The 13,162-nt window shown below is 45.8% G+C and overlaps 1 long non-coding RNA gene across 2 annotated transcripts in view; it reads right to left on the reverse strand.

Moving 5' to 3' along the window:
* LOC138111353 (uncharacterized) overlaps nucleotides 1-6,681 on the reverse strand; it is a 38,468-nt gene extending 31,787 nt beyond the window's left edge. For both annotated transcript variants that reach the window (XR_011151346.1, XR_011151345.1), the window contains exon 1: nucleotides 6,567-6,681. This is a non-coding gene — a long non-coding RNA (uncharacterized lncRNA). The remainder of the gene's footprint in view (nucleotides 1-6,566) is intronic.
* Between the last annotated feature and the right edge of the window lie 6,481 nt (nucleotides 6,682-13,162).

The raw sequence follows: 13,162 nt of genomic DNA on the forward strand, positions 1-13,162 counted from the left end.
AGGCACATGGCTTCTGAAACAGGAGATGGCAGTTGCCAAAGGTCGTTTGCAAAGCCATTCAAAGCAAGAGGGGACTTCACAATGTTTCCAACCAGTAAGCAGAGTTACAGCATTTGGCTCCTTCCTGCAGTCTCCCAGTATCTCTCATTAACACTGGTTTACTACTGCTCCTCTGGGAGCCGAGTGAAATTTCTCTGGCTTCCAGGATGGAGTTTTCTAATGCAAACCTGGTGCAATGTCCCTGCATGCCCTATTCCAGGCTGTATGACTTCACCAGAGCCACAGCAGACCACAGCACCCCCTCGGTGTGCTACTTTCAGCACCGTAGGACTCCTTGTATTATTTAGGTTATCTTACATGCTGGAAAGTATCACACGGTATTTTACAGGTCTTCAAAACTGTCCAACAGATAAACAATGAAACCACACACACACACAGATCTCAAAGGGCACCGTTATGTTGCCTAAGCCTGTGCTGACAGTTTTCAACCTGCCATGCATCCAGAATTCCTCCCCTTCCCTGTTAGTTCGTTGAAGCCACACAATTTTACCTGAAAGAGCATGGTGCCAAATATTCAGAGCTGCCCAGCACGGGTTACTCATTGGCACAATCCAGATAGGCACAGCAGACAAGCTGCTCTTTCATGCAGCAGTGAGGGGAGCTCTCAAAAATGGACATGTGCAAGCATATGCCATGTTTGTTTCCTTGTACTGGCATTACTCAGTGGTATCTGCTACGGGGGAAGCACTTCCATGCTGTGAAAACACCTAAGCACGAGCATTACTTTTATGCACACGAACAGAAGAATTTGAGAGCCTCTGTTAGCCACTTGTAAATGAGTGTGCCCACCTCGCTTGAAAAGCTGGCACAGCATGCAAGTAAACGTAAGCATAATAAAAAATAATAGGAAACAGACAGGCAATAGAATTAAGAGCAGCAGCCAGCTGGGATCTTCTAACCAGTGACATCAAGGGATTGCTGAGGTAATACACTGATGGGTTTTAAATTAACTGTAACCACTCAGGAAAAAGATCTAGGCGTCACTGCGGACAGCTCAATGAAAACATCTGCTCTGTGCACAGAGGCCATCAGGAAAAAAAGAACCAAAAGATGTTAGGTTGAATAGGATAAAGAACAATACCAAAAATGTTATAAATGCCGCCACATAAATCAATGACACATTCACACTTTGAGAATGAGCTGAAGCCTGCTTGCCCATTTCAGAGCAGGGATAACAGGAACAGAGGCCAGAGGAGGATGCCAAAAAATCGTTAGAGGCACAAAAAGGTTTCCAAGGTTGTTAGGAGGAAAGATTAAGGTCCAAGTGGTTCAATAGCTTGCACTAGAAGTGTATAAAATGATGAGTGAGACTGGGCGAATGGGAAAACCTTCACTTTCTTATGCTAAGGAAATGGTGGCCACCTAAAAACATTCCATAAACATTATTGCAACAGGAAAAAGAAAGCCCATCAATATTTTGCAGATTGCCCAGCTAACATCTAGAGCTTGATGCCACAAGGTGCCAGAGAGTTAAGCTCTCACCATGCTGCCATCACACACCAGTGAATGAAATGTATAGGATACGCACAGACATCCTGGCTGAAGTGCCTGGGCAGGCACTGAACTCTTGGGGCTAGGAAGAGACAGAGAAACCAACAGCAGTGAAAGCCAGTGAGGAACTTGATACTGGCAGGACTGCAAGGAGAAGGTGAAGAAGAAAAAGATGCCTGGAAAAGGAAAGTGGGAGATAAACCTCATGTAATAATCTGGAAAAAGGTAAGGGAGGTGTTTTGTGGAATTTCATCTTTCAGTCTCCAAGTGATAGAGTGGAAATTCTTTTAAGGTACTCCTAGGCTATGTCAGAGCATATGCCCTAGTCCTCTGATGAAAGGAAAAATGGAAGATGCTGACCACAGGTGAATGTTTACAGCTGCAACCAGCTGGGCTGCCCTATTCAACCCTGTTGTACTGTGCTCCAAACACCAATATCCTGGTCCATCCCCAAGTTCTGCATTCCCTTTGCAGCCCAGTTCACCATTCAAAGTTCCAAAATAAACATCTGAATATCCTGCAGATGGGGAATTTCAGGCAGCATTGAGTATTTTCAGTCTATGGTTTGATTTAGGCTGGCATAGAGATATTGGCTGCAGTGGTGCACATTTTGAGCAGCCTGAGGAAAGAATGTTTTTTCCTAGGTTATCCACTGTGCCTCCAGCTCCACCGTCCTGGAGCCTCACAGTCTAAGTGTATCTAATAGGTACAGAGCTGGGGTCTTCTCCACCACACAGGGACTTATGACAGCACAAATCCTCATCAGGTGCCTGCAACTCAGCAAATACCACTGCTATGGCAAAGCTTGCACATCACAGTGCACAATCTGAGCAGGTACTTAACTACAAGGGCCAACAAAACCTCTTCAGATAGAATGTTTGTTATAAGGGCCATCCTGATCTGCACATGGCTCTGATTTGCTTTTCAAGAGTAAGCAAATGGACAAGGACAGCAGAAATGGACCCGTTCGGCCACTGAAATAGAGCAATTTTTCCTTCATGTTCAGGGATTTCACTCAAGCTCTCCCCAGCTGCAGTAGCAAGAGCAGCTGGAGTGGTAATGTTGGGAAGCATTAAAGCACAACATCACACAGCACGTAGGCCAAGCCAGACTATATAACAGGGCACGAGGTTGCCTGCTCCTCTGTCCATCAATGTGCCCATGGGATGTCCACTCCAGGGCTTTCCTCTGCTTATGCAGGCCTGGCACTTGGGGTTTTTGCTCCACTGTGCATGACTGGAGGTGTGGATGCCTAGCCAGGCACACCACCATGGGCCGAAACTGGAAATGTGTCACCAGGCAAGCAATCACACAGATTTATGGTAATGGATGTACCAATGTAAATCAAGCAGCAGTCCTAGTCCTGGAATGAGACCATCCATCTCCAAAGGCATGGCTCTTGCCAGTCTTTAGCCTTGGAAACAACAGATGGGTAAGAACTTGCCCTATAGTCCTGGGACAGTGGGACTTTTTTCCCTCCTCCCTCTCCCATGTGTTCCCCTCCACCTACTCTTCTCCCAGGAAGCACAGAGCTTTACAACCAGAAATAAAATCAACAATGATGCAAAACACACAAATGATCCCATGGCTAGTTGTACAACCTTTGACATTAAGCTGCCTGCTCCTGCTTTCCCTTTCCAGCCTGGGAAGCAGGAGCCCAGCACAGCAACCACAGCACATCTCACCCATTGCTCCAGCTGCTTTTCTCTACACCTCCTATTCCTAATCCCACCCGCCCTCCTTCCCCACCCAGTGGGGAACCCCACCACCAACATACTGTGCACACAACATAATAAAGCAACAGAGTCCAATGTTAAGCAAGGCTTTTATGTGCAGCCAGCATTTCAAAAGGCACAGTACATGCTGTATGCTCAGTGCCGTCAGACTTCAAGACTGAATTCTCCAGTGTTTTAGGAAAAAGGTAAGGCAGGAGGAGAGTGTGAGGGGGGGAACAGACCAAGCTTTGTGGAATTCTTTTTAAGAGTGTATGCATGGCTGTATAAAAGGACATTTTTTTTTCCTAACCTCAAAGAGACAATATTATTTCACAGAGACCTGTTTCCAAGAGCAGCCAAGCTATTTCTACATGAACCAGTGCCTGGTTGAGGCAGTGACTCTGAAGGGGAAACCCTCTCTCCAAGTACGACATGGAAATTCCTTGACCTCAGCTGCAAAGCCAATCAACACACGTGCAATGGGCCAATGAAAAAGAAACTGAAATACCAGAGTGGCCAACACAGATGAGGGCAGGTGTGTAAGGGAGAAGGCACAGCCTGCTTTTTCCAGTCAAAAGGCCTGACAAAAAAAAACCAAAAAAACTGAGACATGCCAAGATGGAAAGAAGAGGAAAGCAGGGCAAAAACAGTGGCATCGAGACATTGGTCAGAAAAGCAAAGATGTAAAATGCCAGGCAAACAGGTTCTGAATCATATTCTAAAGCCTGAAGGTAGAAAGGCAGGGCAAACAGGCATGGAAGGCAGAAATAAATATTTATTTTAGGCCATGCTATCATTTGCTGTGCTTCACGGAAAAGTTTGGGTATTCATGAGGAGGCCAGACAGAGCCAAATACGTTCATCACCAGTCTAGACCTGGTCACACCAAGTAGTGACTACACCACAAACCTGTACCCTGCTCTAAAGCTGTGTTTGCTTCCTCCAGGCCACTGGAGAAAACACCTCCAGAGTGAAACTATTTTTCCTGACTGACATTAGGGACACACCAACGTACTGCCTCCAGCAAGAGTCCCACAAACAAGTTACCACTGGATAAAGAGCTGAACAGCAACAACTGACCCATGTTGGTTTTAAGTCAAGACAGACAGAACCATTTAGTTTCTTTCTTGAACAGCTGGATATCTAGAATTAAAGCATCTGACCCCTAGAAAACACTTGTGATCAGGGCTGAACCCTTTAGGACAGGCAAAGCAGCATTCCCTCCATGGCAGAAAATGGATGTGTACCCCAACCCCTCCATGGCTCCACAATGGGATTAAATGTGCTCCACAGTCAGGTCACTCGGTGTGAACGTGAACTCACAGCACTCCTGCAACACACCAGATGCACAGTCTGATCTCTCCATGGGATAGATGTCAGTCAGAAGGGATCTCCCACTGCCAGAATAATTTGTCTTTTTCATGGCCCGCTCCCAGGTTAACAGCAGGAAAGATGACTGCAAGGTCTGGGCCACAGACCTTCCAAGCAACCTGCATGAAGCAGAAAAGCAAACACAAGAAGCACTAGTGGCATCCATAGGTCAGTTTAGGTACCCACACAAGGACGGGGATGTGCAGCTTTTTTAGGGCCGTGAGCCTCTTCTAAGATCAGCCATAGATACAAGCCACAGCTACAAGCCTTATTACAACGGTGTCTGTATTTAGGAGAAGTCCATATACTTTCATCCTTTTCAGAGTCCCAAGAAACTCCACTTAACAAAAAATATTCACTCCTTACAGCAAGAGTGACGTGCACTGCAAGCAACAAGTTTGCTGGTGCTTAGATACTCTGCATTAAAGATAAAGCAGCCAGGTCCAAATGAGACCTGTGCTCCAAGACCTAAAACTCGGCCAGTTTAGTCCAACTTCAATGAGTTCTCAGAAACCCCACCAAACTCTTGTAGTTTCAGTACCTGCTAGGTTTTTCCAGTCAAAGACAAGCATTTAAAGAAGAGTGACATCCAAGGAACTGGATTCTTACTGAATCTCCAACATGGGTTTCTTTGCACGCAACACCAGTTTGGAATATATGGCCTTTCCTATTAGACATCTAAAGGAATCATGGCTATCAGTCCAGTCTCTCCTCTTCTCCCCTGGTCACCTACTCCTCTCCTGCTCATGTCAAACTTTCCAAGGTCCCCCAGTGCTCGTGGTCTAGGACAGAAATGTATTTATTAGGCCAAAATGAACAGAGTGTGCATGAATAAGAAAATGAGTCCAGTCTGTTCGACTAGGGTTGGGCAAGCTTGTTTTGCCTGATTTAGAGGCCATTCAAACATTGTGGGTTTGAACATTACTGCATTAGTGTTTCACTTAGGAAAAACTGTGAAAAAAAAAAAAAGAAAGGTGAAGAGAAGGGGAAAAAATCCAATGGAAACATAAATAGTGTGTAACGTACATGGGGTCCCCACTTGTGCCAGCACAGATCTTCTAAGCCCTAACACATTGCACAGGCTTCCTGTCAGCTAGAAGTTCCTTTGGTATACACACCAAAAAAAAAAAAAAATTCCTGAATCACCATAAAGAGATAGATCAGGTCAAAAGAAATAGATATACATGCCAACAACAGCTGTTCCTAAACTCTGAGCTGCCTTCACTTAGACTTCAAAATCAAGATCATGTAGATAAAGAAGAGAGAACTAATTTGCAAAGCTCCAAGTCTCTCAGACTACCTTGGGTGACTCACAATAGCCTTCTGTATCAATAGGACATGCTGCAAATTCTCTATAGCTCCTGCAGTTGGTTCATTAGCTTTCTCCATCCCTCAGCTGCACCTGGCTGCATGTAGGACTCCCAACAGCCCAGCTTTCCAGAGAAGCATTGGTCATTTTACATCCCTCTGGGGACAGGCCCCCCTGACAGGTGACATTATGTTAGTGCCCATCAACTAAAGAACAAGGCCTTCCGGTTCAGCAGCTAACCCTATCTGAGAGGTCAGCAGGTCTCTTCCCAAATTTCACCTCAACAGCAGCAGAGGGGAAAGGTGTGAGACATCCTTAGAGCAGGGAGTAAAAGCAAGCAGAGGACACATGAGGAAAGAGAAAACTGGGCACCAGGGAAGAAACTTAAGGTACTGAAGGAACAAGGCAGCAAGGCTCTCCTCACCAATCTGACCACTTTAAACGACCTCCTCTGTCACACATCTCCATTTCAAAAGCAAAAAACCCACAAGGAATCAAGTGGAAACTAAACTGAGATTAGCCTGCCTCCAGAGGTATTTTCTCCCCATCCTAAAGGTTGATTTAGGTGAAAACAGAGACAAGAAACAAAGAGCTGGGAGGCCGACAATGGACCCTGCTTACCTGCCTGTGAGCAGGATCCAATGGCAGAGAGCATGGCCTGACTGAACAGTTGTCCCACCACCAGCAACCTGCAGCCCCCATCGTGAGATCTGCCAGCACCAGAGCCCTCACTCAAGTGATTAACTCCTCCTAAAACACCATTCCTTCCTCCTCCCCTTTCTCCACTAAGCACTTTAAAGCCCTACATCTGTGTGGGTTCATCCCCTGCTCCCATTTACACCTGGGCTACACTCCTCCTCACTATCAGGTCCCATAAGCTGCACCAAAGAGAGAGAGGGTGTGTTTGTACCAAGAAACCGCACACGAGGTACCACCATCATGTTGGGCCATCTTTTCACCCTGCCTCTGGGCCCCTTGTGCCCAGAGGATACTTTGAAGACAAGCAGAGTTACACAGATGTCAACAGGACTGCCCCAGGCCTGCCCTTGCCTGCAGTGCAGAGGAAGATGCTGTGAGCCCTATATAGCAATGACCCTACACAGGAGGAATCCCTTTTCTTCTCCATACCATCTCTGACTTCCCCCCCACCTAATCTATATTTTTTTTTCGGCCCATGTATACTTTCCAGCTCGTTTCCTCTTGCGGTTCTCATTTCCCGCTCCTAGGAGGTGAGCTCATGCGTTTCTCAATTACCAGCCAAAGAAAGAGAGAGGGAGAAAGCAATCTTATGGAAACAGATGAAGTCATGCCTGTATAAGGCCACATTACAGCTTGTGCTCACAGAGCCATGATGCAGACATTGCTGCCCCCCAACCCTGGCAGGGCAGCCCAGCTTCCCAGTCCACAGCTGAGGTCGTTCTTGTGCCGAGGGAAGATGCTCCACCAACATGCAGGGAGCGCGGAGCGTGTTTGTCTCTCTGGCTTTTCCCTCTCGTGCCCCCTCCACCCCAGCTTTCGATCCTACCGCCCTTTTGTCCACCCCCAGCGATCCCCATGGATCTTTGACTCATTCACAGCACACCACTGAGTCAATAGCGAGCCCACAGACCATGTGCAAGGCTCCCAGCACTGCGCGCTCTGCCTACGGCTATGCGGACGCCGGAGAAGTTACACTAGGGAAATCTAAAGGCAATTAAAAGCATAATACAAGTGGTTGTTTAGAAAAGGTGGTGGGGAGGAGAGAATAAAATTAAAATAAATAAAGGAATGTTTTAATGAGTGCAGCAGTGAAAGCGGGATTAGAGGTGCCTGAATGGCATCTCTATATTTCCAGTATGGAAGGGAGGGCCGCCCAGCGCACCTAGAGCTGACAAAAAAAATTAGCTGGGCCTCAGGCTCAGAGAAACATTTGGCTAGAAAGGAAAGAAGGTAATTGCTGCAACTGTAGACTAATTCAGGAAGCAGCCAGCCCTACACAGGGCCAGTTCTTGTGCTGTTAGAATGCTACGGACACTTTGTGAGTGCTGGCTTGAGGGGTGGAAAAAAGCACAGGGAAATACTAGGAAAAAACAAAACAAGACAGAAAACAACAAATTTCTCCTTCCCACAGTTCACGCGTGCTTAGTGTTTTTGTTCCCCCACCTCTCGCTCCCCAAGGACACTCAGGATCTGCTGGGGGTCCTACTCAGCCTTGCCTTCACCAGTCTGTCCGCTGGCCATGGAGGGAGCAGTCTCAGTGGCTCCCAAAGCGTGGACCACACCGCTCCCTTCCCCCTGCCCCAGGAGAGGAGCGGGCTAGAAGGTGAGGTGCAGGGCACAGAGGATGTATTTACTCTCATAACACCCCTGTGAGGTGGGGAAGTCATAGCCTCATCTGACAGATGAGGAACAGAGGCAAAGTGAGATTAAAGGATTAGCCCAAGGTCACACAGGAAAAGTTTGTAGCAGAAGTGGAAATTAAACCCAGGTCTCTCGGTCCAAAATCAGTGCCTTAAGTGCAAGACCAGACTTTCCTCGAGCTGGTCAACCTTTTATATTTGATAGTTCAATTTCAAACAGAAAAACAGTTTATTTTCTAAATACATATTTTCATAGAAAAGGGAGATGGAGAAGCTCATTTCCTGGAGGCAGGAGCTGCTTAAGATCTTATTTATTTCTGTTTAACTTAATTTCTTTTAGGTTTTAGCATTTCTGATGGTGAAAAAAATGCTGCAGAAATTTCAAAGCACAGGAACACATTTCTTTTCATTTATAATTCATCATGGGAAATATTTTCCACTTTCCATCCAGTTCTGCCCTGCCTCTCTTTGCCTTACCAGGTTTTTAATACCTTTTTATTATTATTTTTTCATAGTCTCGACTGGCTTAGAAAGCCCACATCTAAACAGAGGCCTTTGTTGGACAACACTACTATCACTAAAACCCTGTTGCTCGGAAAGGCACTTTACAAATGAATACAGGCAACAGGTCCATGCCTGGACACATGTAAGCTGCAGGAAAAATCTGAGTTAGACCCCAGCTGCTGCTGACTCTGCTCATCCAGTCCCTGCCCAGAGCATGCCTCCCTCTGCTTCTGGCTCTGAAACGCCCTATTTTCTTCCCTTTTATTGTGCTGCCAAGTCCAGTCCTTCCAAAACACATCTTCCTCTTGGCTCTGAAAGCCCCTTGGCAGGGGAAGGCAGTCCCACGCCTCCTCACACATGGACCAGCTGAGGTCCATGGAGGAGCAACTACTTGTCCACAGTTAACTAGGAGACCATCAGCAGAGCTGGGGAAAGTAGATGGGTTTCATTAATACAGAGCCTCTCTCCGTTTAGACATGAGAAATCCAGCCCTCACAGAGGCCCCTAGGAATTTACCATCACTATCCAAAAGGGGAGGTTTTTCACCCCAAGACACTAAACAGCAAGAAAGCTACATGAAGCAAACACGACCTGAGGCTGGCATATTTAAAGGTGACTTAAGGACCCAGACATTCAAGCCCCATGAAAACAAATGAGAATCAGTTGGCAGAAAAGGGCTGTCTTATATTCATGCCAACCAAATGGTTAAAATTAGTTACAATTGGTAAAGAATTTTGAAGAAAATGTGGAACACTTATATAAAAGCTGAGTGTTGCTCAGAAACAAAGATCTCTTTTCCTGTAATTGTGTTTAAAGATCTCTGAAGAGCAAGCACACAATCCACAAGGATGACTACCACCATCACATATGTTCCTGTGACAATGAGGGAATTAGGCTGAAACAAAGACTAATATGCTATCCTTACAAGGCAGTTTTCACTTCTAGTTTGGCTCCCTCTTTACTTAAGTACTTACTTACACAAGCAGGCAGACAATCAGTGATGAATTATTTCACCAGCAGAAAAGAAAATGTATTATGACTGGTATCAGTCCAGTTTGCCCTGAAGATATCTAAACACTCACCTACCACACAAAAAGATTTCAGTCTCCTCTCTGACTCCCAGCTGGGCTGTGTCTGGTCCACAGTATCCACCACTCTCCTCTGAGCTGAGGAAGGCCAACCTAAGAGCAGAGCTTCAGCAGCATTGTGAGGGCAGGTCCTGGATCATTTAGCTGACTTTCATGCACTGAAAACTCAGTTTTGAGCTCTTTTTTGACTTGTTTCAGTCCCAAAGAAGGACAGTTTGTCTCCTCTGGGACAAGCTCACAAATTTTGACTCACCTCAGTCAGTGCAAGATAACAAGAACAGCATAGACCAGCATGTGCTACCCAAAAGATGTTCAAGACCACGTGGATATTTTTGCATCTGGGCTGCGACTGCACCCTCTCTTTTTTTGCACTGCCTCCCCCATTATCACCTTAGTTAACAGTGGGTGAGAAACTGAATTTACCTGTAAGTCCATGTGCTCACACATCAGTAGCACAAGGGCAGGGTTCTTTGGCAGCTCAGTTGATTGTTGTGGTTTGTCCCCCATGGTCAATGTTTGTCAGCTTCCATAGGATATGCCCACAGGGAAGAGATGCAGAGAGGCCTGAACACACCCACAGGGCTGCCTGGAAGCTTTGGGTGCAACTGGTCCAGAGAGAGACAGTCAGGTGCTAATGAACTGGTCTTCATCCTATTTTGCAGGTCAGGTCTAGATCTAGGACAGAAATACCCAGAGGAAAACTTCTCTAGACTGGAGCTAACATTATACAGGCAGAATGTGGTTTTCACTTCTTTGTCCTGAGTTCTGGGTAAGGTGAAGCGAATTCCTGGAAACTGAAGGGTTTGGACACTAGAGTTGTAGACTTGGAAAAATACTACTTCTGGCTATGATGATTTATTTATAGTTGCAATTAAAGACAAAAAGCCTCTTCAGAGAGGGAGGATGAAGTGGAAACAAGGCCAGGCCTAGAAACCTAAGACTACAGGGATTCCCAGAGCAAAATTAATCAGTGAACTGAGTTGTTTTCTATTTTTTTTTTCCTAAAGGGTTATCTCTTTATTTTGCTTATCTGGCCCTCAGCTTTGCAACAACCACATTTCTGGACCTTCCCCATGAGCTTTGGAAGCAGGCCAAACACTAGAACTGAGACTGGGGATGGGTCTCAAACTCACAAGAAAGACTTGTGAGCCTTCAGCCACAAAGGCCATCCTACACCTTACCCCTGGAGCTGTTCTCTGCCTGGCCACAGCAAAGGTAGTGACAGCTTTGGGACGTGGCAGTGGAGGGAAAGAGGAGAGCCCAAAATCACCAACAGCATGGAAGAGCAAGGAAGTACAAGAAGGCATGAAAGAGGCCAAAAGTTCTTACATCTACAAAAAGAAATGCGTGTGGTAGGATTTTCTCTGTACTGGCCTTTGATTTACAGCCTGCCAGGGTATACACTATTCCAGCTCATAAAAGAGTGGGTGTGGTGCAAACCCCCAGAAACCCTTTTGAGATGGAGCTCTGTAGATGTCTCTTCATTCCTTTTAGATCCAGTTTTTGGCCCTGCAAATATCCCTTGATGAATACAAGATCTGGCCTCAGCCACCATGACTTGGATAACAAATGAGTTGGGGAACTGCAGATCAATTCAAACAGCAAGACAAGTCAAAGGAGGAGCTTCTTTGCTGTCCCAGTGCTTCACAGCCCCTTCTGACAAGGGGCTCCTCAATCAAGATTCCCAGGCTAGATAGGACCTCTGATCACTGGAGCAATCAGAAAAGTGCCCAGGCGGACCAAAACTAGGGACAATCTCTCACACAGAAGAGCCATGGCTGCTTTACTGTAAGAGACACTGAAGTCAGCTCTGTCTGTCCATCCCCCAGTCTGGACTCTCAGGCCCTGACTTCCCTCTCCGGACTGGAGCAGGAGCTGGAGACAGCCTCCTGTGCCATCACCATATGTAAGCAACTTCAACTAAAAGGCTGCTACAGGTTTCCTTCCCCTTCAACCTGCATTGCCCTGTTTAACTACTGCATTCCAGCCTGGAAGAAGAGGCCTCTACTCCCTGTTTATAGACACTTTGCTCCAAGAGAGGTTTTTCAGTTGCTTAGAGCTGCCTGACTTCCACACTGTGACAAGAAGCTGCACTGCACCACCTCTCTGCTACTTTTCTTGCAACTTTCCCCCCACGCTGCATCCACAGAAACATGTGTGGACTACTAGCAGCAGCTGTCTCTAGACAGGTACAAGAAGCACAGTTAAAACCCATAACAGAGGTAGTACCTCTCCCTAAAATGGGGAAGAAGCAAGACTGGATGAACTTTAACTCCCAGGATTTATAGGACTTGCTGAAACAATTAGCAATTACCTATGTTTCTCTTATCAAGGATGTCCGAGGTGCATGACAGACAGAACAAAGCAAATTTTATGCCTAAAATTAAATAAGCTTGTGGATTGCAAAAGGAAGAATAGTCAGCTTAGCTACAATTCCCAGGGAAAAAAAGTCTGAAACATAAATAAATAATGAATAAATACCACAAAGTGTTCGTAAGCACAGAAGATAACAAAGCAAAGTCTTAGGCTAATATGGATTTAATCAGAAATAATTTGGATCCAGCTTAGCTAATTTCCCTCTATGACAGGCTGCACGGATAGCAGGGAGGCCATTACATGTCTTGACTTATAAAGCTTCAGATGCATAACATCCTCCTAAGAGATGAAATAAAGGGTCTCAAATAAACTTTCACAGAGCAGATGCAAAAGTGACTGGAAACATGATACTTGGCACTAACTATCAATGGGTCACTGTCAAAATGGAAGGATTAACCCAGCAGAGCTGTACTGTGTTTGTTGTGAGTCCAGATTTCTTCAAAGTTTTCTCCAGCAACTTGGGCCATTAGATAGATTGCATGCTTGTAAAATACACAGCTGCTATGTAGCTGGGAAGAACTGCCTGATGACAGGCTTGAATTCTGATCTTGACAGTGGGGAAAATGTCTGAAAAAAAATTGGATCTCATTCAGTACAGATAAGGATAGGGAAAAACTGTCCACAATTCCTCAGAAAATTATGGAGAGCTTTGAGATGGACTGCACGCTTAGTAGGAGTCAGCCATGTCTCCTGACAAAAGAAAAATCTTGTCCTGGGTTGTACAAACATGAGTCCGGCCTGTAAAACATGTGGAGAAACCCTTCTGCTCTGGTCCACATGGCCAGAGTGTTCCATCTAGTCTCAGAACAGTGAACTCCAAAAAGATGTACATTGACTGGAAATAATCTGGAGGAAAGCAACACAAACAATAGAAGATTTAAGACAACCTCACCTGCATGGAGAGCTTTGA

Source organism: Aphelocoma coerulescens, chromosome 5 (genome assembly GCF_041296385.1).
Source record: "Aphelocoma coerulescens isolate FSJ_1873_10779 chromosome 5, UR_Acoe_1.0, whole genome shotgun sequence".
Lineage (NCBI taxonomy): Eukaryota > Metazoa > Chordata > Aves > Passeriformes > Corvidae > Aphelocoma > Aphelocoma coerulescens.